The sequence below is a fragment of the Peromyscus eremicus genome, chromosome 20, assembly GCF_949786415.1.
Source record: "Peromyscus eremicus chromosome 20, PerEre_H2_v1, whole genome shotgun sequence".
In the NCBI taxonomy this organism is placed as follows: domain Eukaryota; kingdom Metazoa; phylum Chordata; class Mammalia; order Rodentia; family Cricetidae; genus Peromyscus; species Peromyscus eremicus.
In genome coordinates this window covers 64261439-64287996 of record NC_081436.1, presented here as the reverse complement: position 1 = coordinate 64287996, position 26558 = coordinate 64261439, and the positions used below count along the sequence as shown (strand labels likewise).

The following is a 26558-nucleotide window of genomic DNA, read 5'->3' as shown; positions in this document are numbered from 1 at the left end:
CTGCGTTCATCCACGTTCTGCCGACTTTCCAGGTGAGTTTCTCGGGAAGTGCGCTCCCAGAGGCTGTGTGTAGGAGACTGGCAGCCTTGCTTCTGTCACACAGGCTCCTGTGTGACAGTTCTAGAACGTGGAGTGAGGAAACAAAAGCATGCTGCTTCCACCTGAGTTACCATCACACCATCACAAAATGTGACTTCCTTATTTCTAGCTGACCTCACCCCTGCATCTGCTCCCGCAGCTGGGCACCTCAGCAAACAGGGAAGATGGATGGATACCCCGCGAGTCAAAAGTGGGTCAGCAAATTCCGCCTGCAGAAAATGACCGGACAAGAGCTAGCTATTATTTTCTAGAAAGTTCCTATATGGCTACTCTTGGTAATATTCTCTGTGTGTCTCTCTTCTTTCACACACACACACACACACACACACACACACACACACACACACACACACAATTTTGTTTACAGTCCAAGAGAGACACATACATTCTTAATATATACCCCACCCTCATCACAAACAACTCCAAAACTCTAAAAACCTACACATGCTCGTAAATAGAACACCCTTAAATGGAGCAGAATTTCTAAATACCCATGAGTCACACAGCTAAAATGTCCCCTGGGGAGCCCAACTTGGCAGCATACATTTTCCTATTAAAAACTGAGTTTAGAGATTTTTCATGGCATCCAGCTCAGCGCCAGGATGAGCCCATCTGTGTGTAGTGGGCAAGTCAGCCGTCAGGCGAGCTGGGAGGCCAAATGCCACGCCGTTCACCGGGTGGGAACACACACAGAAGCCACTCAGCAGGGTAATGAACTGTCAGGCCCCTGGAGCAGAATGCACATCGGCTAAGGAAGCAGGGACCCTGGTTGTTCTTGCAGGAACTCTCCTTCCCCTACCCTCTTTACCTGGGGAGCACGTCTGCCTTCAAGGGGCCTGTCCTCATCTCTGAAAGGCAGAGGCTAGACTAGACAGGGCAGAGCTGGACACGTTTCAGGTGGTGTGTCTGAGGTTCACCTAAGACACGCCCCCCATCACCCCACCCTCATTTGAGCATCTTAGGTTAAGAGTCACTATGTAAGTGTGCCAGCCAAAAGAGAGTCTGTGGATTCTTCCCTTCCCAGCCTCAACCATGGCTAACCCAGGAAAACTCCAAATTCAGACACCTCACTAGACACTAGGAACATGGTGATTGTCATAGGGGTACTCAAGGGCCAGGACATGGCTTCGGGCTGATCTGCTGTTCCTCATTCTCTGGTCTAGGGCAAGCCAAGAAGACCTCGCAGGGAGTGCCTAGAGCTGAAAGAAATCTTAATGAGTGCTTTTGTCTGCTGGAGAGCCACTGAGGGAGGCAGGCAGCCTGGGGTCCCTGATGCATCTCTAGCCTGCCCAGAAGCATCTCCAGACAGCCTGGAGCCTGGTTAGGGGAACAGACAGCTGCTCCCTGTGGGGTCCCCGGCAGCCTCGGGCAGAAGGGTGGTCTTGGCCTAGAATCCTGCAGATGCTAAGTCTCACCCACAGCGCTTGCATTCCCACCCAGCTCCCCATCAGCTTCCTGCTCGTTCCCACATCTGTGCTCTTGAGACCACGGCTACCCACGACTCCCACTTGGAGGAACACATGGGAGCTTTTAGCCATCTACTGCTGCTCTCTACTGCTCCACCGTGACTCCTTTGTCCCTCCTTTCTGCCCTTCACACTTGGCTCATGAAGGGACCAGTCTCTTAAAGAGTCTCAGCCCTAGTTCCCCGCTTTGGTTTCCATTTCCTTAACAGTGATCCTGCCTCAGGGATCTCCTCTCCACACCCCCACCCCCAACAAAACCGTGTGGCTCCTGCTCACTAACTTCTCGACTTAGAGTCCTCTAAATCCTTTAGTTATCTGGCTGCTTGTTCCTTTTCCCCATCCCCATGCCCTTGGCCCGGCTGTGGTGGCGGTTTGTGTCTGTGGACTACATATCCCATGATGCTAAGGTTCTTGCTTTCATTTGAGTTCCGCCAATAGGAAGCATAGGAAGAGGCTTGCTCTGGGAAGGTATTTAGTTTATCTCCTTTGGTGAGATCTCTGGTTTTGAGCTGAGGCCGTGTGTGAGTCCACCACGCATCTCTTCCTCTAGAGTTTTTGTTCTTGCTGACCATGGTCAGCCTTTCCCTCCCGCACAGCCTTTCGCCTTACAGCGTAACTTACATTTTCTTGCTCCAGGCACACCATCGTGCAGTGTCTCCCACAATTCTTAGGAAAGCCTTCTCTGAGTCTTCTGAGGTAAATTCTGTTTCCGGTTGCCACCACACCGATGGAATGACAGTCCGGCAGGGTTTGTTTCAGATTTGAGGCTCCATCTTAGAAGTACTTTGCTCTCCACACCTGTTCACCAGCAGTTCTAGAAGGGCCCAGACAGGCTAGATGCCTGGATAGAGCCACTGAGCGGCCTTGGGGAGAGAGCAAGACAGGATGAGCTGACCCCTCAGCACCGAAACGCCACTTCTGTGATCGGTTGACAAGAGGCGTGCTCTGGAAGGAGAGAGTAACACAGAGTAACCCCAGCTTTAAAACTTCTTCACATTTATTTTTATTTGTACGAATGTTTTGCTTGCATGTATGTATGTGCACCAGGTGTGTGCCCGGACCTTCAGAAGCCGGAAGAGGATGTCAGATTGCCTGGAACCTGAGTTACAAATGGTTGTGAGCCACCATGTGGGTGCTGGGAGCCGAATCCCAGCCCTCAGCAAGAGTAGCCAGTTCTCTTAACCATGGACACCTCTCTCCACACACACCCCCTTTAAAGGGAAAACAAAACAACAAAGCACATAAAGAATTAATATACCTGACATTTTAAATTAACAAAGACTTCAAAGTTTTTATTTCAAATCTTTTTCAAAGAGAAATAAAACATTACAGAGCCAAGATACCCATGTCCCTGCATCAGTACCATTCCTCCATCTTTAGAGTAAGTACGATGGATTCTATGTGCCCCGGGCCATATCTTTATATTTTCACAACACATATATAGGTTGGTAATGTATAACACTGTCTTACGTTTTTCTAATTGTGCGAAAAATGATACCATCTTATACACACTATCCTGTCACTAGCTGTTCCCATTCAGCATAGACTGTTCAATGTCTGGCTGTATTGACACATGCAGGGTGGATCCATGCGTTCTAGTGACCCATCATATGGATCCCCCATGGTCTGTTAGCTCTATCACGAGGATTTGGGGATTTCTTCATTTATTTATTTATTTATTTCTTCATTCATTTATTTGTGTTTTCTAAAAGCAATGCTTATAATACTCATTTGAGAATTTCTTTCAGATTTCCCAGAAGTAGAGAGTCCAGTCACTGAGTATGTGCATTTACCACTTCATTAAATTTTTTCAAAAGATGTTCTCTAGAATGCTTTTACCTAGTGGTCAAACTCCTGTTTCCTTACATTTTAAATAATACTTTGTTTCATCATTATTTTCTATTTTCACCAAGTTGAAAATGTACAATAGAATTTACTTCTTTAAATTAAATACCATCCCTAGCTTGTTGGTAAGGCCTAGGCTTTCTTTATGTGACTCTTGGACATTTAATGTTCTTGTGTGGATCACTGGCTCATGGGCTTTAAAGGTTTTTTTTTTCTATTAGGCTCTTTATCCTTTTAAAAAGTTGGCTTAGGGAACTTTACATGTCTTGAACATAAATTTTTATGATATACTGGATACTTTATTTTCTGGTTTTAAATTTTAACATTTCGTTTATGATTTCTAAATAAATCCTTTCTTATCTCCATGTCATAAAAACACTGTTGCACATTTAGGTCATTAAGCCAGCGGAGTTTATTTTTGGTGTGAGGTAGATAGTCTAATTTTTTCCACATAGGCAATGAACATTCTTATTCAATGGTTCACAAGCTCCCCTGTAATTTATAATGTCTCCTCTATCACAAAGCTCCAATTTCTATGTGCTCTATTTATGGATTCCTATTCTGTTTTATTGATGTGTGTTTCTATCCTCACCATGCATCCCCTTTGCTGATAGTGGGAGATAAAACCCATAGCCTTCCTGTCTCGACCGCCTCCATCTCTTTCCTCAGCTTTTGCACAGACATCACTAGAGGAAGCTTTCCTCATCGTTCACCGGCTGTCTGCTGTGTGCCCGGCAGCATGCTAACTGTACGTGTGTTATCGATCCATTCCTAACAATTCTAACAAGATAATCCCTATTTTTCCAGTCAGGCCTCTGAGGCTCAGCAGTTGAGTAATTTGCCTGTGTTCCACAGCCAGGAAAAGATAACACAGGGGCTTGAGCCCAGTTCTGTCCATCTTGGAGTGTTGGTAGCATTCCATTTTCATTTTCTAGCCTTCAAGATCTCCACACCCTTCTACTGGTAGAGTAGGGATATTAATCTTTCCCTCTGGTGTTGTCATAGGGACCATGTGAGACGATACGTATGAAAGCACTTGACACAAGGCTAACCCATAACAGGTGCTCCGTCAGCGTCAGCTCACATGAAGCAGCAGCAAGAAGTGCTGGCTGAAACTGAAAAGGAAGACACTGAACATCAGATTTTACCAAGTTTACTTACACTGCCTTTTAAATTGAGAATGAGTGAAGGAGACCTTTAGACAGCCTCCTCTTTGCCCTGCTTCCTAGGGACAGGAAGACTGTAAGAGGACAGTCTAAGGACCAGAACCTTTGAAACCCCCTTTACTTCATGCCAGACCTGGGAGGCTGAGAGCCAAGCTCTGCATTTGCCCAGAAAACCTGATGAATAAAGACCGGCTACGGCAAGGCAGATCTCACCTCTGCAGGCACTCAGAGCTGGAGGGGGTATCATCCTCCCTGTGTAGGTTGCCTCCCTATCCCTTTAGTGACTACCATGGCAACAAGGCAACTTGGAGGCCTTGCTCTGAAGAGGAAGGCGAAACACCACAACCTTTCCACAGCTCACTGGCTAATGGAAACCACGTTGATGAAGGAGGCTGATGGGCTTGCAAAATGCAGCACCAGCATGTAGGCCACCTTCTATGTAGGAAGACTATGATCGCTCACAATTTTCTTGCTAATTTAAGTTTTTAATAGGAAAAGCAAACACACACACACACACACACACACACATACGCACACGCACGCACGCACGCACGCACGCATGCCTGCATGCACACGCACATGCACAGAAGCAGCGGGCCGTGTCCTGTGTTATTGGCTTTCTCTGACTCCTCCATGCACATCTGCACTGTGTCATGCACAGCTCCACCAGGGCCCCCCACCCCCTGGGGGCACTCTGCAGGGGTCAGAATAACAGAAAAACATCACTGGGAAGGACAGCACACCCTTCCCTTGTTTGACTTGGAAATTCTTTCTGAGTCATGTAAGAAGCAATATGTTGAATCCTAGAAGAGGTGAAAATGACATCAGGTTAGGAAGGAGACCCCCAAAGGGCAAAGCCTGTGTTCCTCTCCTGGGGTCTGGCTGAGAGCATTTGAGGCAGCTGCTGAGGCGGTAGGATTCTTTTGAAGGCGGCAGATTTGTAAAGGGCAGGGCTCCTTCTTTATACTGTACAGTTTCCCCCAACCGAGTGGGGACCCCGGACCTCATAACCTTTCCATATGGTTGAGAGGAAAAGAATAACATTCAACTTCTGTTTGAGATTAAAGGAGTTTGAAAGAGAATGTGTTCTTTGGAGGGGTTCAAAAGGACCCTCATTCCCTGACATACTAACATGGTAGCAGTTTCCTCTTCCCACACCAAACGTATGAGCCATGGACACACCCAGGATTAGGCCAATTCCAGGGAGTGACAGTAACAACTGTGCCCTTTCTCCATCACTGAGACCTTCCCAGGATGCAGTAAGTCACAGTAAAAGATTGGAAGAGTAACTAACTCCTGATGACCATGGATAATTGTGATGTGCCTCATGTCTAATGATGCTATATGGACTTCCGGCCCTCATCCTGACCTTTGCTTGGTGACTGTGTTGGTTACTTTCCTTATTGCTCTGGCAAAATGTCTGTCACAAACTGCTTAAGCAGAGAAGAGTTTATTTGGGATCCTATTTTGAAACTGTACTCGTCATCATGGAGGGGAAGGTATGGTGGCCAGAGCTGCTTTAGCTGTGGGGCAGGAGCATGAGGCAGCTGGTCACATTGCATCTGCAGTCAGCAAGCAGGGAGCGATGGATGCTGGTGCTGAACTGGCTTTCCTCTTTCTCTTTAGTGAGGCCCCCCACCCAGGGAACCATGCTGTCACACTCAAGATGGTTCTTCCCTCCACAGTTAAAGCTCCCTGAAGCACGGTCACAGATGTACTCAGACGTATGTCTCTTAGGAGTGTTAGGATCCTGCCCTCACTCCCGCACATGTGCAGCTCGGGATCTTGTGTCTTACATCATCAGCAGGAGCTGTTGACTATGTACTCGCCTTAAAAAGCCGGACTCAGACCCCCACCCTCTCTCTCTGCTCTCTCTCTGTTCCCTCTCTGATCCCTCCATCTTTCTTTCTCTCCAGGCCTGGCTCCCCTCCCTCCTGTCCCCTCCTTCTTTCTTATAAAGCTCTTTGTAACTCTGGTAGTCATGGCCATGGCCCGTGACTTTTCCACCAGTAACCAGGAGCACCACCAGTGCCATTTATCATAACCATCAAGGGGTGTCTGTTAGGTTCAGTCAAGTTGATAGTCAAGATTAGCCTTAGGTAGGGGACTCCTTTTGTAGAAGGGTGAGGTTGGACTGCTGTGCTCATGGGTGGCACCAGCACTCTCCGGGTCCAGATATGTATGCTACATCTTGTGACACTGGGAAGTCTGAGATCCCTGGAAGGGATCATGTTTCAGAAGCTATTCCTGCTGGAGTTTCCATTTACTTCTTACCCCTTCACTACATCTTTTTCCTCTCCATCCCTTCCCTAAGCTCTGTCCTCAGGGAAAGAAGGGGTAATTATGCACACAACGGGTCTGGAGGACCAGAGAGGAAGAGGAGTCTTTTTTAATGAATGAAGCTTTTGAACTAATCAAGGGAGGTTAGGGGATATAAGCAAGGTAGTTGAGGTGAGGAATTTGGAAATGGCAACTCTGACTACTCTGAAGTCTGTTCCATTGTTGATGCTAAAGCTTCTCTGTTAACAAACAAGTCCTGTTGTGAAAACAGCTTTTTCTCCCCCGAAAGTAATGTGTTAAAATCTGGTATTTGGGGGGCCTTGGTGGGAGGAAAGTTCTGGCCCTTTCTGAAGTTCATTTTGCTAATTGCAGGATGAGAATGCACAAGGTAAAGGGACTTACCAGCTGATGGATGTGAGAGAAGTCCCTGATAGAGGAAAGAAAATCAGGCTCAAGATTTCAGAAAATAGACTTCATGTGCCCCCCAATTTTGACAAGGGTCAGCCTGCCCTGGGAACTTCCCTGCTGGGATGAAGTGAGACCCAATAAACAAATGAAAATCAAGGGACCTGGGTATATGCCTTTAATCCTAGGCTGAGGCAGGTGGATCTCTGTGAGTCTGAGGTAGCCTTGTCTACACTGTAAATTCCAGGTCAGCCAGAGCTATACAGTGAGAGCATGCCTCAAAAAATCAAAAAGACCCTTGATAGCACTTGCTAGTTCCTAGTCCTTGGTGGTTGCAGCCCTTCGGTGAATAGACATTGAGGCCCTCCACATTCTAGGCCAGTCGACAAGGGCACTCATTGTAAGTGTGGTGCACTTACCCATATGGACGTCTCTTGTCACCAAATGAAGACTCAGTTCCAGAAATGAGTTACATCTAATGGAGTCACTGTCTAAAGGGGCTCCATGAGAACCCCCAAACAATCCAGGCTGTTGGTTGCTCTCCTCAAACTGATGGTAAGACCCTGTTGCTGAAGTCAACACCCTCACAACTCATTGAGCACAAAGAAGTCAAACTGGTGCCTATCTAGAGCCTTCCCCCACACTGACTAGTGTTCAGAGTACTGGGAGACACTTTGCACGCTCCAGGAGAAAGGTAGCCACCAACCCATCTACAAGTCCTTTAGTGTACAGTTGTGAGCTGCGTGCAAGATGTGCTAGTGCAACAGTGGCACAAATCTTGTGGGTGTAACCAACCCATATTTGATTGGATTTAAGGCCCACTTCATGAGATGGAGCACCTCCTTGACACTGCTAGGGTGTCAAGAGCCTGAGACCAGATAGGCTAGGGACCTAGGAGAAAGCCAAGTGCTGCTGTTGTGTTAAAGGAATGTAGCCATGCCATGACTTCTAGCTATATTGTTATACTTACAGAGCAGTGTCTTGTTCAACCATCATCAGAGAAGCTTCCTCCTGCTGTACCTGAGAGTAAACACACAGACCCACAGCTGCAATTGTACAGAGAATGAGAGGCCATGGAACACTCAGTTCTAAATGTAAATGTCTCCATCAATTTCCTTCCCTTGTGGCTCAGGGAAGCCTGTGGAAGAGGAGGTGGAAAGATGGTAAGAGGGGATGGAGAACACCATGAAATAAGGTAATGTGGAATAATCCTTCTGTGTACTGTATAAATTATGCTATGATTGGTTTAATAAGTTGACTGGCCAATAGCTGGACAGGATAAGGTTAGGTGGGAAAACCAGACTAAGGACACGAGAAGAAGAAAGGCAGAGTCTGGAGGTCTCCAGGAGATGCAGGGGGATCGAGACATGCTGCTGGAGGACAGGTAAAGCCACAAGCCACGTGGCAATACATAGAATAATAGAAATGGGTTAATTTAAGTTGTAAGAGCTAGTTAGAAATAAGCCTGAGCGATTGGATGAGCATTTATAATTACTATTGAGTATCTATGTAGGTTATTTGGAACTGGCAGCTGGGACAGAAAAGTCTGCTAACAAATGGAGTTCCAATGTGGGGCCAGAATTTCCACATAACACCTAACAAAGCTTAAAAAAAGGATTCTAAACACACAAAAACAGAGTCAAGTGTGGCTTCTTGGTAACTGCCTTTTCTCGGGTAGGCTGTGTTTGCTAGCGGCAAGTAGAGCCGCAGCTCCATTAAAAGACAACTTTCTGGTTTGGTGCTAGTGATAAAAATGCGTGTGGCTCTTGTAAGAGGCCCTGCTACTGAACGCTTAAATGGGGTTTGTGAGCAGTGGGAGGCATGCTACGTGGTGGCAGTGTGGACCCCAAAACTCCCCAGAGTTGGGGTAGTAAACGTGGCTCTCCCACTGGTACTTCTGCAATGAAGCTAGGCTCTCAGGGAACCAGGCAAGGCAAAGCCAGCTACCAACGCAGAGGTGGAAGTCCTAGCCACGCTGCTTAGCAATTTAAAGGCTCATGCGGTCAGAAAAAGATTACAGATGTGCCCTAAAGACAGATTCAGATGGAAAAAAAAAAACCCTCTAAACAGGTTATAGTATGTTTTAAAATGTGCAAAGGCTTGGGAGAGAAAAGAAAAAAGGTATAGACAGTCAAAAAAAGAAATATATAGTTTTAAAATAATAAAATAAAGTCCTTTAAAAGGGAGTAAAGTAATATAAAAGAAAAAAGCCCTATAAAGATGGGAAATACACAGAGAGTCTGGATACTGTATGCTATTATGTTCTCTTTGAATTTTTTTGGCTTCTAAGAGACACTGGATTATAACAGCTGCTAGATTAAACCAACCTATATATTTTAAAAATACCTTGACTTTAAATTTTAAGTCAAAAGGTATGTTGCTTTGGGGGAGAGGTTATGCTTTTATTTCCACAGGAAATGAGAAGCTGTAATTTTATTCTAGGTTAAAGTAAATCAGGTTTAATTGGGGAAGACCCCCTGAAGTCCTGGCTACAGACATTTAAAAAAATAAACCTAGAAGAACTAGAAGACACATAACACATATTTCACCTGCTCAAACATAAAACAAACAAAAATACATCTTTAACTGACTTTACACACCACATATTCATACTTGTCATGTATGTTACCTATAAAAATTTATGTATTTTCAGAACAAGAGGACCAAACACCAATGAAAACTGATGGCCCAGGTGACCCTGCATTTCAAAATGCCTCTGTTACAGTCTCCTCAGAATTCTGCATTCTAAATAGCTTCAAGGCTGCTGGCTGTGATGGTCCAACCTCACAGACTACTCCAGCCAGGAATTCATTATTATCCCAGTTTTCTCAAGGTTCCCCCAAAGATACCAGCATTCCTAGACAACAGGAAGTAGTCTAGAGAATGACGTTATGGATGTTTGCTGTCATTTAAGAGGAGTTGGTTACAAGTTGTTATTGGTAATGGTCAGAAAAAAATCTGAACGAAGGAGTTTAGATTATGAGATCTTGTTCTGAAAAGAAAAAGCAGAGATATAGAAATGATAGGATATAAGGGTAGATTATTGAATCTACTTTAATCTGAAAAACAGCTATTAATCTCAAAATATTTTACATTGGTATGGATTTTGGTTTATTGATATAAACTTAGAGTTATCTTTACTATACTATATGTATGTTTCTATTCTTGTTTAGGGTATTGAGCTTATGCAACTCATTTAAAAATGTAATGTATAATTCAGAAATATAGATTAATAGTCATCTATAGTAATCTAACTGATAGTCATGTTAGGTATGTTTTCAAGGTCATACACATATATTTAGATAGATAGGTGGTCTTCAAATACTTCAGAGATCTACAGAATATGGCATTTAAGATGTTTTAATAATATAAGGCATTTTATGACAATGAGACATATCTGCTCCTGGCAGCACCAATCTATTTCAGAGAAGATGATGGCCATCAAAGAAACTCCATATGGAGTTTGCTTTATTTATGGCAAAGTTAGCCACTGGACAAGAAACTGCCCTTACCTCAATTGCTGACAGTATACTGTCCAAACTGGACCAGCAGGACACACACAAAAAAATCAACTGCCAAACTTTGCCAAGACAAGGTAGGATAGTCCTGCTTCTCAGAAAAATCTATCAGATGTACTAGACGTATAGGCTAAAGATGGATGCCCCAATGTTGCTGAAGAACTTTGGGTGACTGTCCAGGCAGCCAAATGTCCCTGTCATTAGGTAACATTTCACTCTTCTGGGGTTTTTGATGGAGCTGAAGACTAGATAGTCACAGTTAAAGTTTTCCTTATTTATGATAAAAGGTAATTAGGTATAAAACCTTAGACTCACAAAGATAAGATAAATAATAGAGTACTTTCTCTAAATTTGCCAAATACAAATGGACTGTATACTATAACTGTAATTCTTTCTTGATAACTGTTTTGTTATCTTTTGTTGTATATAAATTTACTATGTTAAAGTCAAACCCTTCCTTTTTTATTTAGACAAAAGGGAAATTCCGTGGAACAATCCTTCTGTATACTGTGTAAATTATGATGTGATTTATTTAATAAAGAAGTTGACTGGCTAATAGCTGGACAGGATAAGATTAGACAGAAAAGCCAGACTAAGGACACTGGGAAGAAGAAGGGCGGAGTCTGAGAGGTTGCCAGGAGATGCAGGGAAAACGAGACATGATGCTGGAAGACAGGTAAAGCCATGAGCTACATGGCAATACATAGATTAATAGAAATGGGTTAATTTATGTTGTAATAGTTAGTTAGTAATAAGCCTGAGCTATTGACCAAGCATTTATAATTAATATTGAGTCTCTGTGTCAGTTATTTGGGAACTGGCAACTGGGAAACAGAAGTCCGCCAACAGCAAAGCTTTCTAAATACAGCAGGACAAATGCATACATGTGCTCATAGAGACTGCAGCAACATGTAAAAAGCCTGCAAGGTCTGGGCCTGATGGGGTCCCAGCGCTGATAATGGAAGTGGATATATCCCTAATGTAGAAGCTATTTCCAATTAACAACCACTAGCAAATGAAAAATTAGTTTTCTCCAACAGAGTCTCACTGTATATATGGGCTGTTCTTAAGGGCAGGCTCCATGCCCAGCACATGATCAACACAGAATGACCAACACAAAACTATGATATTTTTAGAGTTTGTTTGTTGGTTGTTTTTTGTCTCACAGTGCTTTGTCTGGACGTTTCTTTCTTTTTTCTTTTCTTACCCTAAAGGTCTTTTGCTTAAAATGGTTTCTGATTTTGCATGTTTATGGAATTTCCGTGTTTGCCAGTGTGGGTGTCTCTGTGTCTATGTGTGTTTCTTGTGCTTATTCTTTGGTTCTTTGTTTTTCTGTTTGTTTGCTTTATCCAATTTAGGTTTGTTTGTTTTTATTTCATCTTATTTTATTATTTTTTAGATTCCTATTTATTTTCTGATGAGAGAGAAGACAAAAGGGGTGTAGACTGGGGTTGGTAGGGAGGGGAGGATCTGGGAGGAGTTAGAGGAGAGGAATCATAATCAGAATAGACTGTATGAAAAAACCTGTAGACTGGTTGTTTTTAGAGACAGGGTTTCTCTGTGTAGCCCTGGCTGTCCTAGAACTCACAGAGAGGCACCGTCTCTGCCTCCTGAGTTCTGGGATTAAAGGCGTGCACCACCACACCTGGCACAAAAACTTATTTTCAATAAAAATAAAATAAGTGCCTCAAACATCTCGAGCAGAATCATATTTTTGAGACATAGCAAAAATAAATCCTGAAAAGTTATCAACATAAATATGAATACCTTTGAAATGACTAAAGGAAATTTAAATTTTTTTGAGCCTATGACTATGGTTTATTTTTTTAAAGTTTTAGTAGCCAGTGTTTATAACTGTTACCAAAACTAGATGAATCACTTATGACAATTCTATTGAATTAAATGGAGGTTTAACACTGATAGTTAAATTTTGAACTTTGAAATTTTAATACCATATTATCATCTTTAAGTCTCTTAAATCACTTTCTCAGACCCTCATGACTCCTGTCTTAGTTAGGGTTTCTATTGCTGTGAAGAGACTCCATGACCATGGTAACTCTTATAAGGGAAAACATTTAATGGGTGGCTTACATTTTCAGAGATTTAGTCCATTATCATCATAGTGTGACATGGTGGCATGCAGGCAGACATGGTGCTGGAGAAGTGTCCTAGGTCTTGACACACAGGCAACAGGAAGTGGTCTGTCTCACTAGGTGTAGCTTAAGCATAGGGGACCTCAAAGCCCACCTCCACAGTGACACAGTTCCTCCAACAAGGCCACACCTCCCATGGTGCCACTCCTTTTGGGGGCCATTTTCTTTCAAACAACTTCCATTAGCCTTTTTCTTCCCTTTCCATCTGGGAACAATCCATCATTTTAACCTTCATTTCAACTTACTTAAACATTTTATCTTTTTTTCCATGCAACACATCCATTCATTTTAGCTTTCACATATAAATCTTTTTATTAAAATTCTTTTCATGTTTAACATCCATTTGATCTTCTTGCTTATGGTTTGTTTGTTTCTTAATATCATGAGACATAAGGTACTTGGTTATTGAGAGAGTCAGTGCAAAAGAAAGCTTTTTCAAATCATCATTGGAACATAAAGGAATAGTGAAAAAGGAATTGTTAAGTCAGCAACAACATGGCTGTTTTGATTTTGCTTTTTTACTGAAACCTGTTTGTGAGTTTACCTATCGCAGTAAGAAATCAGCACTAGGAAAAATCAAGGCCTGACTTTTACACTTGAAACATTTATAGGTCTAATCAGAATTTGTATTTTTGTAAGTCAATGAAAGAAATAAGGTGGTAGCTGTCTCTTGTCTTTTTATAACTTGTTGCAGAAGATTAACAATGTCCATGAAGTTCTTCATAGGTTTTGTCTGTTAGGGGAAGACTGAGTGTGTCTTAAAATCAAGGACTTCTACTTACTCATGTTATTTAAGCCCTTGTGACAGAGTTTATGAGCCTGTTGGGAAGCTCCATTTTGTTGTTGTTGTTATTTATTAACCAATATAGCCTGGCAGGTAGTTGAGTCTTGGTTTGCAGCTTTTTATCTAAGAGACTCAAGTAATTTAAACTTTCCTTGAAAGATCTCAAATTTGTATCACCAGCGAGCAACATGTCTGTCCTGTGCACTCAAAGTTGTAAAGCCAGAAAGGCAGGAGCTGGTGGAGACCTGCTTGCTGCTATGGCAGAGGGTGGCAAGGTGGCTAAACTGTCTGGTGAAGATGGGGCTGGGACCAGGAGACTCTCAGAGACCAGAAAGGGAAAGTTCCAGAAGGAGTTGGATAAAAAGAAAGGGAAAAGTCTAATTTGGCGCTATATTCCTGCCCAATTACGGGGATGGGCACACTGAGGAAGGAGTGTGGTCCAGAGGGAACAGAGGAGAGGACTTGTAACCCTAGGCTGGGGGTGCCAGCTGTCAACATCCATCACAGAGATCTGAGAACAATAGGTTTTGCCAGAGTGCACAGGAAACACGGACAAAGAAACCCGTGTCAATTAAAAATGACAGGGACTTACCAGATATCTGTGCAGTTACCCTGGGCTCTTCTGTGACCATCTCAATGGTTTTGCTGGGGGAGGGATCCCTGGGCAGCGTCAGTCTGTGGCCACCAGGCCCAGAAGCTCTGAGGGATTCTCCTGTGGAGAGAGAACTTGGGGGACTCACCGCCTTGGAGAGGAAAAGAAGGGTGGTCACCCCTGCAGTGTCCTGCCTGTCCTGACAGTTTGGCCAGGGTCCTGGCAATGGGCAAGGCACAGGACAGTTCTTTTCCCAGTGATCAGTGCTTCTACCAGAAGTAGGTCTCACATGGAGTCTGTTGCTGTTCCATCTCCTCTGGAGGTAGCCTTGGGGTTGCTTCCAGGAGCTGGTACTTCTGTCTATCACAGGAAGACTTTCAGTTCTTTTCTGCTCCTCCCTTCCATTAAACACTAAATGCCATAGTCAGCAGATCTCTCTGAGGGGGTTGAGGGTCATCATCTAGGATTTCAGTTTTCTCCTAATAACAGGAACTGACTGGGACAGGAAGTGAGAGCTGAGGACAAGCATGTCCTCTTGAGAACTAGGATTTAGTCCGGTGTGCTGAAGGAGAGCCTCTGAGAGCTGGGCAATGAACTCAGCAGGATTCTCATCTGGGCTCTGGGTGACTCGCCTCAGTTTGCCGAAATTTACCACCTTATGGGAGGCTTAATGGTATCCCAGAGTCTGAGGAGGGAAAGGTATAAGAGGAGTTAAAGAGTCTAATTTTGAGTGGGAAGAGCCCATGGTTGGTTAGAGGGAGGAGGTGAGATGGCATTGAAGAAAGGATGTCAGCAAGGAATCTCCAGGAGCAGAGAAAAGAAAGGAGGTAGGAGACTTAGGAGAGACTTTTTCCTTCTAGCTCCGGGAAGTAGATGCTGCGAACAGGAGCCTACCAGAAGGAGGATTCCAATGGCACACCTGAGTGGAGGAAACAGAGGCTGTAACCTCTTTCTCTATCCTGAGGACAGATGGGGTATGAATGGAGCACAGGGAGAGCAACGTGGTAAGGGGTAAGCACAGTTAGTCTCAGTCCAAGGGCATCCCTGGGGACCAAGACCTGCCAGGGAGATGCCCGGAATCACAGGGGACAGGCATCCCTGTCCATGTAATGGGGTGCCTAAAAGGGTTTGGAAGACTGCCTGGCATATCAATATGGCTTCTGTTGAGCAAGAGAGAGAGACTGGGCAAACACCTTCAAGAGAAAGACACCTACCCAAGTAGGCGAGGAGAGATGAGTGGGTACAGAAGGCAGAGAAGTGGCCAAAGAGATGGTCTGTTTGGGAATATGGTGCGGGGGAAGAGGCCGGCAGAGACAAGTGATCCATGCTTAGCAAGGCCAAATCAGCGCCTTGGTTCGGTTATAGGAGAGATTTCAGGGATCCAAGTATCCCGTCCATGTTTTGACACCAAATGTGAGGGTCAGTGAAACCACCAGACTAGACCACCTCATGGGTAGAAAACACAGTTTTTTAGAAGGCAAACTGCAAAGCAGCCTCGGAGGGTAGAGAGCAACAGCTTGGGGGAGAGCAAGCAGGTTGTATGTGACAGTCTGCAGAGTGGAGGAGTGTCCTTGAGCTGACGCAGGCTTTTCAGGTTAATTGGGAATGAGATGCAGTCTGTCCCTGGCAGTTGACTGTTGGACATGGAGGAGGGAAGCAGTGATGTTCCTGACAAACAGGAACCCATATTATGAGGTTTCTGGGGAATTCTGAGTTTAGGTTTCTGTTTACCTGATAGTAAGAACCTGGCCTAGGTTGGCCTGGGCTGCCATCTTAGGACATGGGCACTGCCATTTAAGGGTCCTCGACACTCCATCCTTAAGAGCCAGGGAACTCTGTCAAAGCCCTTTATGATTTCTTCAACCCCTCAACCCTGGCTCTGTGTGTGTGTGCGTGCATTTGCACATGTGTGTTAGAGAACACTGCCCCCAAGGTTGGAACCTTATGTAATGGCTCTGCCTCTTAACTAGAGACGGCTCATTTTGAGCCTCAGTAAAATGAAATATGCATAAGAGAATCAGATACTAACTCTACAGGTAAAGTTACTATCTCCAAGCAGCCATCAGTTACACGCGAGCCTGAGTGTGAGCAGACACAGAACAAATCAGATACACACGAGCCAGCATGTGAGCAGACACAGAACAAAGAGGGTGCACTAGAAGATAGACTCAGATGGATGCGCTCCTTTCCAGGATTACTCCAGCCAGGGTCATTCAGCATCAAGACATGCCACCATTACTGCTAGTTCTTGGAACCAGTTCCCCATGGGAGGTTTAGAGTAACTGTCACGCTAGTGTCTTCGATTAAATATTGTAGGATGGAATCTGCTAAGACGCATTAGCAAACCAGTATTCGGATATGAACAGGCCATGTAGAAGCCCAGCTACGCTTTCTTCATGACTTTTCTTCAGCTCCCTCAAGTAGAATGGGGATATTAAGACCATAGAAAACCTGGTAAAAATCAGGAGTGTACAAGCATTGCACAGAGCAGACACTGAAAATCTGTACATGATCAGAAGCACTGACAAGATCTCAGGCTGCCAGACCTTGACAGTTCTCAGGAAGTTCATGAGCCCAAAGGAGGCCACGGGACAAAAAAACTTACTATAGTTTTATGTGGATATGTGAGCCTACAGGACGAGAGCTAATCTTACTACTCAGCGCAACACAAAGCTAGGTACCCCGTAGGTGATCAATAAACAGTAGTTGAACTGGAGAAGCCGCAGCTGGTATATCCAGCCCTTTGCCTCCTCCGTAGTAAGGACAGGCAAGGAAGGAAGCAGTCCCATACAGCACACTGGTGGTGTGTGCTCTCTGCTGACTGCTTCATTCCAGCCTCACAAGGCTGAGTAAGAAGAGATGGTTTACCTTGCAGCCAGGCAGAATGAGGCTTCAAGAGGTGTGATTGAACACTTCTGAGGTTAGGTAGTTTGTGAGTGATGGAGCTGGGCTTCACCCGTAAGTCCACGTCCCTCTAATCTGCCAGATCACAGTGGTGGGAAGAGTCAGGGCGAGGGATGAACAGCAGAGAAAGCCAGAAGGCAGGAATCTTACTTGGTGCTTTTCCCAAACACTCAGCAAAAGCGCTGCTCAGATGTCTCCAGAACTGGTGAGTCACCAGTGGAGGAGTGGTCCCCACACTGCAGGGCAGAACTTCAGAACTCCTCCAGCTGGAATCACAGGGGCTGTAGCTGCCTACAACCAGAATCCAGGGGACTGTAGCTGCCTACAACCAGAATCCAGGGGACTGTAGCTGCCTACAACCAGAATCCAGGGGACTGTAGCTGCCTACAACCAGAATCCAGGGGACTGTAGCTGCCTACAACCAGAATCCAGGGGATGGTAGCTGCCTACAACCAGAATCCAGGGGATGGTAGCTGCCTACAACCAGAATCCAGGGGACTGTAGCTGCCTACAACCAGAATCCAGGGGATGGTAGCTGCCTACAACCAGAATCCAGGGGACTGTAGCTGCCTACAACCAGAATCCAGGGGATGGTAGCTGCCTACAACCAGAATCCAGGGGACTGTAGCTGCCTACAACCAGAATCCAGGGGACTGTAGCTGCCTACAACCAGAATCCAGGGGACTGTAGCTGCCTACAACCAGAATCCAGGGGACTGTAGCTGCCTACAACCAGAATCCAGGGGACTGTAGCCATCTACAACCACAACCACAGGGGACTGTAGCTGCCTACAACCAGAATCCAGGGGACTGTAGCTGTCTACAACCAGAATCTAGGGGACTGTAACCATCTACAACCAGAATCCAGGGGACTGTAAGCTGTCTACAACCTGACTCTGAACTCTCAGTCTCTAGAGCTGTGAGAAGATCAATTTTTCTGTTTATGGTGATAAGTTGAGGCAGCCCTATGAAATAAATGCAGAAGCCTCTTTGGAGCAGCCTCTAAGGTCCAGGGCCTGCCCTCAACCACATGCTGGGAAAGCCCTCTAAGGTCCAGAGCCTGCCCGCAACCACATGCTGGGAAAGCCCACAGACGCCATTGCTACCCTACCCCCAGTTCCTGAGGCTACTCTGCCTATTCCTATGAGACCAGGCTAGTTGAGTTCTCCACACACATCTCCCTGATATTCCTTGCGTAGCTCTGAACATTCTTCCTGGATTCAATAAATGATATAATTCCCTGTGAACACAAGCACCAGCATCCACCAGTGTGTGGAAGGTCCTAGAACATTCACTCCACTGTAGCGTGGGGAACAGAGACACTTGAGACTGTGCTGTGCTCACAGAAGAGGCAGAGGGGGACCCTGAGAAGACTCCATTGAACACTAGACTGTGCAAACGGTTGTTTTCTTCCAGTCCTATGGCTGTGGGGCAGTCACTTGATCTCTACGCCTTGGTGACTTCATCTACAATATGCAAAAGAGAACATCTGTCCCCTGAGGTTACTACAACATTAAATGAGATGACATGCTTGGAGTGCCTGGCACATTGAATATAATAATGTTGGCTCATTTCATCTTCATCATTAAATTCCCCGAAATGGGACAGTTCACGGCATGAATCATAGCATAACATGAGGGCAGAGACACAGATGGGAGACTCATGGAGTTTCTTCAACAAACCTATTCTTCTATTTTCTACAAACAGACCTTTCCACCACATCTGGTGTTCCACAAATGGAGTCTGGCCTAACCAGCCCTCCATCGTTTTATCTGTCTTCAATCCAGCACCCGCCATTATCCAATAAGTGAAATTATCCAATATGTGAAATGATCCATTAGTCACTTTAAAAGTGCATCAGTCAAAAAAAACAAAACAAAACAAAACAAAACAAAACAAAAAAAAACCCAAAAAAACAAAAACAAAAAAACCAAAAAACCAAACCAAACCAAAAACGAAAAGTGCACCAGCATGATGTTTGTATGGAGTCAGAAATCTATACTAATTCTTTCTCTCTTTGCTTTTAGTTTTTATTTCCATTTTATTTCTTCAGCAAAGTTCCCATTTAATATAACTTGTGCTTGGATGTATTTACACTAACTGTAATATTTCTTTTAAACAACATTATTATTACTTAATAACATATTATTTCTATATACCATGCATTAGTTATGTTTCCTAATTTCTGTGACCAAATACTTTCTTTGAGTATTTAAATTTAAGCAATTTAGGGGAAAAAAAGAGAAGTTTAGGGAGACAGTTTCTTTTGGTTCATGGTTTGAGGGTAGAGCCCATCCTAGCAGGGGAAGCCAGGTTGCATGAGTGTGAGGCAGCTGGCCACATCATATCTAGTCGGGAAGCAGAGAGAGGGATGCTGGTGCTCAGCTGCCTTCTTCCATTCCCCTTTTATTCAGCATGGGACCTCAGTCTGTGCAAGGCACTACCGCATTCTGATAGAGCGTCCCTCTTTGGTCAGATCCCCTGGAAACACCCTCACAAAACTGCCCAGAAGTGTGTCCCAGGTGATTCTAGAATCAAATAGACAATAAGACTACTCCTCACATACCATAAGGCCCCAAATGTTAAAAACTTTCTTTTGAATTGAATCATTGAATAATGTCTATTATTAATGGATATATTATGGATTTTCATAATTACATTAATTCTTTGAAAATGGAACAAAAATTAAAATGTAAGAGCAGCTTAAAAGCAAAGTGTTCCACGTGCAGTTAAACCAACAGCCACTGTGAGGGCTGAAAGGTCACTGGCCACTCCTCTCCCCATAAGCTCCTAAAAGCCTGCACCCAGCTCCACTGTTCTGTTCCAGGCATGGCATCAGCTCCAGCCTCTGCCCTTAGTCAGCAGAGACACAGAACAGCACCAGGCCTCCAGGCACTCCCAACCTTAGCCTCTCCCCACACCGGAAGCTTGCAGAGCAGGACTCTACAGGCCTTGGCAGGGGCGAGCATGAGCATCTGATAGGTTGGCCTTACTCTTTCCTGCCTCTTGGGGGTACATGTTGATGCAGAAGCATAAAGGTGGGACCAGGGGCCACCCATGCCAGGTGCCTGGTGACTTCCTCAGGGGATCTTCCCTGGCTTGGCAGCATCAGGTCATAGCTCCTTTGCATCTGGAGGAGAGGTGGGGGGCAGAAGCAGAGGCAGAGTCTTGTAGCACCAACGGCTCAAGAAAGACAGTCCAGGAGAAGCATGGATCTAGAGGGCAAGATGTGGCAAGACTTGGGAGCAGAGCCCAGGGCCCCCAACCACATCCAGCCAAAGTGTGCACGTGCCCCGAACAGTCTGTGGGCTTGTCAGAGTCCGCCTCCCTCCACAGCCCGACGCAAGGGCGAGGGCCTCCAGCACCTGGCTCTCGGTGTGTCACTTTGCAACCTTTTTGTCTGCCAGGGCACGCTCTGCTTGGCCCTCTCCTTTACCAGATTCTCCAGTGTGTTTCATTAGACGATCAAGAGCTTGAGACTCAGACTCGGACAGATCTGGGCTCATGTTTTAACTATTCTGCTCACTGGCTGTATGATTTGTGACAGTTACTTATATTTCCTACACCTTGGTTTCTGTAATCCTAGGAGGGACATGGAAATAGTGTTTGGGTTGTGAGAATGGTCTGAGGGCATGTGTCTAAAGCACTTATTGCCTGAGACATCATGTGAACATGTGTCAATAAATGGCAGCTGGATAAATGGAACTTGTCTTTGTCAGCACTTCCTCCCCAAACTCCTTGTCCTGTTTGTCATAATTCCTGATTTCTGGCTCCATTTCTTCCTCTGGCCTATTTAGTATTTAGTATCACAGTACATACAGACAACTGTCCAGCCTATGCAGAGCGGCTCTCCACATCTCCTTAAGACGTGGCTCGGTGGTGGAGTGCATATGGCTCTGAGTTCAATCCTCAGCTCTGCAGGGCATGGGGATGCAGAAATGAGGCACCTCCCTACTAAAAGGGCCTTGGCCTCCCTGATCCCCACTGGTTTTGGGCAATCCAATACATGCAGGGCATTTGGGCTACAATTACTGTCCTAGAGGTTCCAGTCCAGGCTGCTGAAGGCATCGATGTCCAAGAGTGTGAATTCCAACACCATCTCAGCTGTCTGTTTCCTACCTTGCTTACTTAGGAGGTTAGGAGATGGGCAGTTTGAGTAAGCCAGGTAGCCCAAGGACTGACCTCCTAGAGGTGTGCCAAATCATTAGAGGGTCTGTGTTCTCCACTGCCACCCCCCCCAAATCTCCTATAGGGAAAAATAACTTCCGTGAAAATACAGTAAACTCAAATATCAATTTGGTTTCTGCCAGCAATTCAGTGAGCTGTCTGTGTAACTTTCCTAAGCATACTGCTAAGGCACACAGCACTCTGTGACCTTCACAGAACAATTAGCTTTAAGCAACTGCTAGGAGATTTCCTCTCAGGCTCTGTGGTATTTGATGATACAATCATTCAGCTCAAAAACTTTGTTCTTTATTTTATTATAAGTCAGCCATATGCTGCAAAAATGTGCGCCAGGCCTCCCAGATTCCACCCACACTGCCCTGACCACTTTGTTTCGCAACAACACACAGCTGGGCCTCAGCAGCCAGCCCCATTCCTTCTTCCAGGGCCCCAGGACTGGAGTGCTGGACACAACAGCTCCAAAAGTCACAGGTGCAAGGTCACACACACTCCCCTGCTCCCCCGGATAATCAGACCCTCAAGTTCTTTCATTTCTAAAACAAAATTACTGTAAAAGGCAACATGTGTTCTGGGAGTATATAGAGAAGCCAAAAAGCAGACTATGGAAGTACCACATGACCCTGCAATCTTGTGCCCAGGATTTACCCAAAGCACTAACCAAGATCCTAATAGAGATAGAGGAACACAAGCATTTCAGCGCTGTTCCCAGTTCTCCAGACTCGGAGCTGTGAGCAGATGAATGGGTAAAGAAAACGCAGTGTGTACATACACCTCCTGCTATTGGTGTGATTCAGTATCTTAAAAGAAGGAAATTGGGCTGCGGAGATGGTTCCGTAGATAAAGCGCAAGTGTGAGGAGCTGAGTTCAGATTCCCAGCACCCAGAAAAGCTGAGAGGAAACTTCACTTGAGGGAATGAGGGAAGGGCAGAGCCAGGTGGTTCTGAGAGGTCCAATGGTCAGCCACTCCAGCAAGTTCAGGGAGCGAACCTGTCTCGGAAGCTAAGGCAGAGAGCAGGAGAGAAAGACTCTTGGTGGTGACGGTCTCTGGCTTTCAGATGTGGGTGAGCATACCTGCATCTGCACAGGCACAATGCACATAAAGTATTTAGTATGCTACATTGAGGATATTTTCCTAAATGAACTAAGCCAGTGTCTGAAAGATTATATTGCACAAACCCACTTACATTCAGAATCTCCAAGAGCCAAGTATATGAAATGAAAAAATGCAATAGTGGTTACCAGCAACTGGGAGACTATGGAGTTACTCATCAACAGCAGATGAATAAGCTCTTAACAGTGTGCTGTGCAACGCTGTGTCCATAGCAAGAAGTAATGTACAATTAAAATCTGGCTATAAAAGATCTCATGTTAAGTGCTTACACCTCAGTATTTTAAGGGAAGGCAGAAGGGCAAGGGAAGGGCTCAGAGTTTCAGAGCCCTTGCTGCTCTTCAGAAGACCTGCGTTTGGTTCCCAGCACCCACATCAAGTGTCTCACAACCGTCTAACTCCAGCTCCAGGGGATCCAATGCCCTCTAGCCTCCACAAGTACCTGCAGGCACGTGGTCTGCATGAACTCAGGGGGGCTCACACATATACACATCAGACACAAAATGAATAAACTTTAAAGAAAGGAAAGCAAAAAATACAATTCTCACCCTTATCACCCAGCAATGAGGTCTCGTCCTGTTACACAGCACGTAGTTGTCCCTGACAGATTCACTCACAACACCTGCTGTTAGTTTACCATAGATGTGATTTCTGGGAGGGCCATCACTGAGTCAAAGAGCTGGCAGGGCTTCAAAGCTTTCACTCAAGCCGCCCTGCAGAAAACCCACCTGCTGTCCTTCCAGCAAGTGTGGACCGCCCCCACCGGCCTCTGCTACGACTGGGGATTGTGACTTTTAGAAGTTAGGACTTTTACGTAATTCCTCTTGGACTTCTCTGACTCTCACTGAGGTAGAACATGGCTCCAGGGATGGCTGGTCCTTTGTATTTCTTCTTGTGTGAAAGTCCCTGTTTAAATATGCTGCTCGCTTCCCATTTCCCTTCCGTGTTCTTCATCTGTTTCTTGTCGATCTGTGAAAGTACAATACATGAGGCCACCCACCCAGTGTGTGCACTGCGCACAGATCTCTTGGGTTACTGCGGGTGTTTTAACTTTATGGCTCTGGCTTACGCACAGTTCTGGTCCAGGGTCCCAGAGATCTGCGTTTCCAGCCTCTGATGAGACTGGTGCCTCTTCACATCCTGTGTGGACATCAGCGTTACCCGTCAGCTGAGAGCCCTGAACGCACTTCCGTTCCCATAGTTAATCTAAGTATTCAGCAGGCATGCATGTTGGCCGTGGACAGGCAGTTGGATTTGGTGCTTTAGAGATTATTTCTGGTTCACGATGGCTCCTATAAAGCTTAGGACGAAGGGCTGGTGTGACATCGGAGGCGGTCCCCCATTTAACCCTCAGGACAACTTTTAAGGTTGATCATTTCTCGCATTTCACAGATGAGGTAATGGAGGCTCAAGGCCTTCCAGTCACTTAACCTAACGTCACCTAGCAGGTAATCAAATGGAAACTGGTGTTCAAACTCTCTTTAGAGTAAGTCGGCAGGACTGGACCAGGGAAAGGGAATAAACCATGTGTGAGTTGGAGCCAGCCTTTATTTAAATGCTTGATTATTTTACACATCATTTGATTTTTTGCATTCATTTTGATTTTTAAAAAATGCATTACATTGAGGGGAGTGGGAGATGGCTCAGTGGTTAAGAACACCACCTTCTCTTCCAGAGGACCTGGGTTTGATCCCCAGCACCCACATGGCTGCTCACAATTGTCTGTAACTCCAGCCCCGAGGGATCCAATGCCCTCTTCTGGCCTCTGTGGGCACCAGACACCCATGTAGTGCTCAGACGTACATGCAGGTAAAGCATCCACACACAGTTTTTTAAGGAATATGTTACACACTGCGCTAGGACAAGGCTCAATGGCTCCTCAGAGAAAGCAATGCAGCTTAGTGAGCTCTGGGTTTGACTGAGAGACTCTGACACACCTACATTTGTGTATGTGCACCCCACCACCACCACATGAATACTCACAAACATGCATGCACACACAGGAAAATGTGTTATATTAATATATTATTTAGTGTTGAATTTCACTTGTTACCACACCCACCTGCTGTACCTCCTGGGTACAGAATCTACATCCGTCTCAGAATCTGCAGGTGAAAGGTTGTCACATAAGGGCTCCTGTATTGGACGTTGACTTATGCACATTCCCAGGATGCATTATTCTGTGATAAAGCATTACTTCCTGTGCAGCCTGGGCTCCTGGAAAGTGCAGAAGGTAACACAGACTTTCCCCAGCCTCAAGTACTGAGAGGAAACAGGCTTTTCCTCACAGCCTTGTATCCAGCTGAGGCAAGTGCTACTGGGTGTGGCAGCGCTTCTAAGGCTAGAGAGAGAGGGGGGTCCTGAGGAAGAGCACTTCTCAGCTCTGATCTGAGGGCCCTGCCCAGGATGCCCATGACCCATTCTGCCCAGCTCCCCGGGGCTCTCACAGTCCCATTCACTTCTAACTCTCTCTCCACTAAGACCCATACACTCCCCATCTCAGCCTGCAAAGCAGCCTGACAGCTAACCACATTCCCACCTGCCTGAGCTGTGTGCTCCAGCAGCCACGTGACTGAAGGAAAACGGCCAGAAGTCCGACACCCGAAACCAGGCCCAACCGACAGGCCTCAGTTCCTGGAATCGTAGCAGAGAGGCAGCTGGCAGTGGTGGGGACTTGAACTCGGGCTCTGTCCTGCAGGGAGAAGTTCCAAGTTCAAGAAGCCTATCTGGGTTAACTGCCACCCCATAGAAAAAAGAAGATTAAAAAGGAAGCCAGGCCTGAGGTCCCCGGCTTCACCCTAGGAGTCCTCCTGTTCCACAGCATGAGGGACAATTCCTGATCACGGCCTCCTGGTTTTGACATACCCATTCCCTTCTTGGTAGTAGCTTGAGCTTTTCTGGCTGTTATAGATTGGACATCCCCCAAACTTGGTGTGTTAGCTTGTTCATCAATAGGGAGGTAAGAAGTGATGAATCTTCATGCTTTAGGGACTCCTGGGAAGTAAGTCGCTGGGGCACCACCTTTGCAAGGGGTTAAAGCTGCCTCAAATTGTCAGTTCTCATGAGGGCAAGCTGTTGCAGGTGAGCCCATGCGACCGGACATTTCCTGTCCCTACCTCCAGTTCCCAAATACCCACAGACACTTCTCCAATTACCACATAGAGGCTTATATTAATTATAAATGCTCAGCCATAGTTCAGGTTTATTACTAATTGGCTCCTACACTTTAATTAACCCATAATTCTTATCCACATGGCTTGGCACCCTTTCTCAGTTCGGCGTTCTCATCTTGCTTCTCTGCTTTTGCCCCCATTCTCTGACCCTGCCCTCCTCCTTCCCATCATCCTTAGTTTGGTCACCTGCCTACACTTCCTCCCTGGCTACTGGCCAATCAGCATTTTATTAAACCAATTTGAGTGACAGATATTTACAATGTACAAAAGATTATTTCACAGCATTTCCCCCTTTTGTATAATTAATAGGAAGATTTTTAGCTTTAACATAGTAAGATTATATACAATGAAACAGTTATCAAGTAAGAATTGCAGCTACAATATCTGTTCTATCTGTATTTGGAAAAATTAGAGAAAATACTCTATTATCTATCTTATCTTGGTGAGTCTAAAGTTTTGTACTTAATTTACTTTCTATTATAATTAAGGAAAACTATAATTACAACTATTTAGTCTATGACTCCATCAAAGACCCTAGAAGGGTGAAATGTTACCTAATGACAGGGACATCCGGCTGCCTGGACAGTCACCCAAGGTTCCTCTGTAACATTGGGGCATCCAACTCTGGCCTACAGGCCTGGCAAATCTGACAGACTTTCCTGTGAAGCAGGGAATTTTGAAGGACTGTCCTACCTTGTCTTGGCAAAGTTTGGCAGTCACTTTCTTGTGTCCTGCTCTCCAGTTTGGACAGTAACTGTCAGCAATTGAGACAAGGGCATTTTCTTACCCAGTGGCTAACTTTTGCCACAAAGAAAGTAAACTCCACATGGAGTTTCTTCAGTACCCATCATCTTCTCTGAAGTGCATTGGTACTGCCAGGAG

The 26558-nt window shown here is 45.3% G+C and overlaps 1 long non-coding RNA gene across 1 annotated transcript; it reads right to left on the bottom strand.

Annotated features, from left to right (window-relative positions):
• Nucleotides 1-8239: 8239 nt before the first annotated feature.
• On the bottom strand, nt 8240-24781 carry LOC131896800 (uncharacterized). The gene is made up of 3 exons (XR_009375516.1): nt 23577-24781; nt 23232-23472; nt 8240-8280 (listed from the first exon to the last, which is right to left on the bottom strand). It is a non-coding gene; the product is annotated as an uncharacterized LOC131896800 (long non-coding RNA).
• Nucleotides 24782-26558: the final 1777 nt, after the last annotated feature.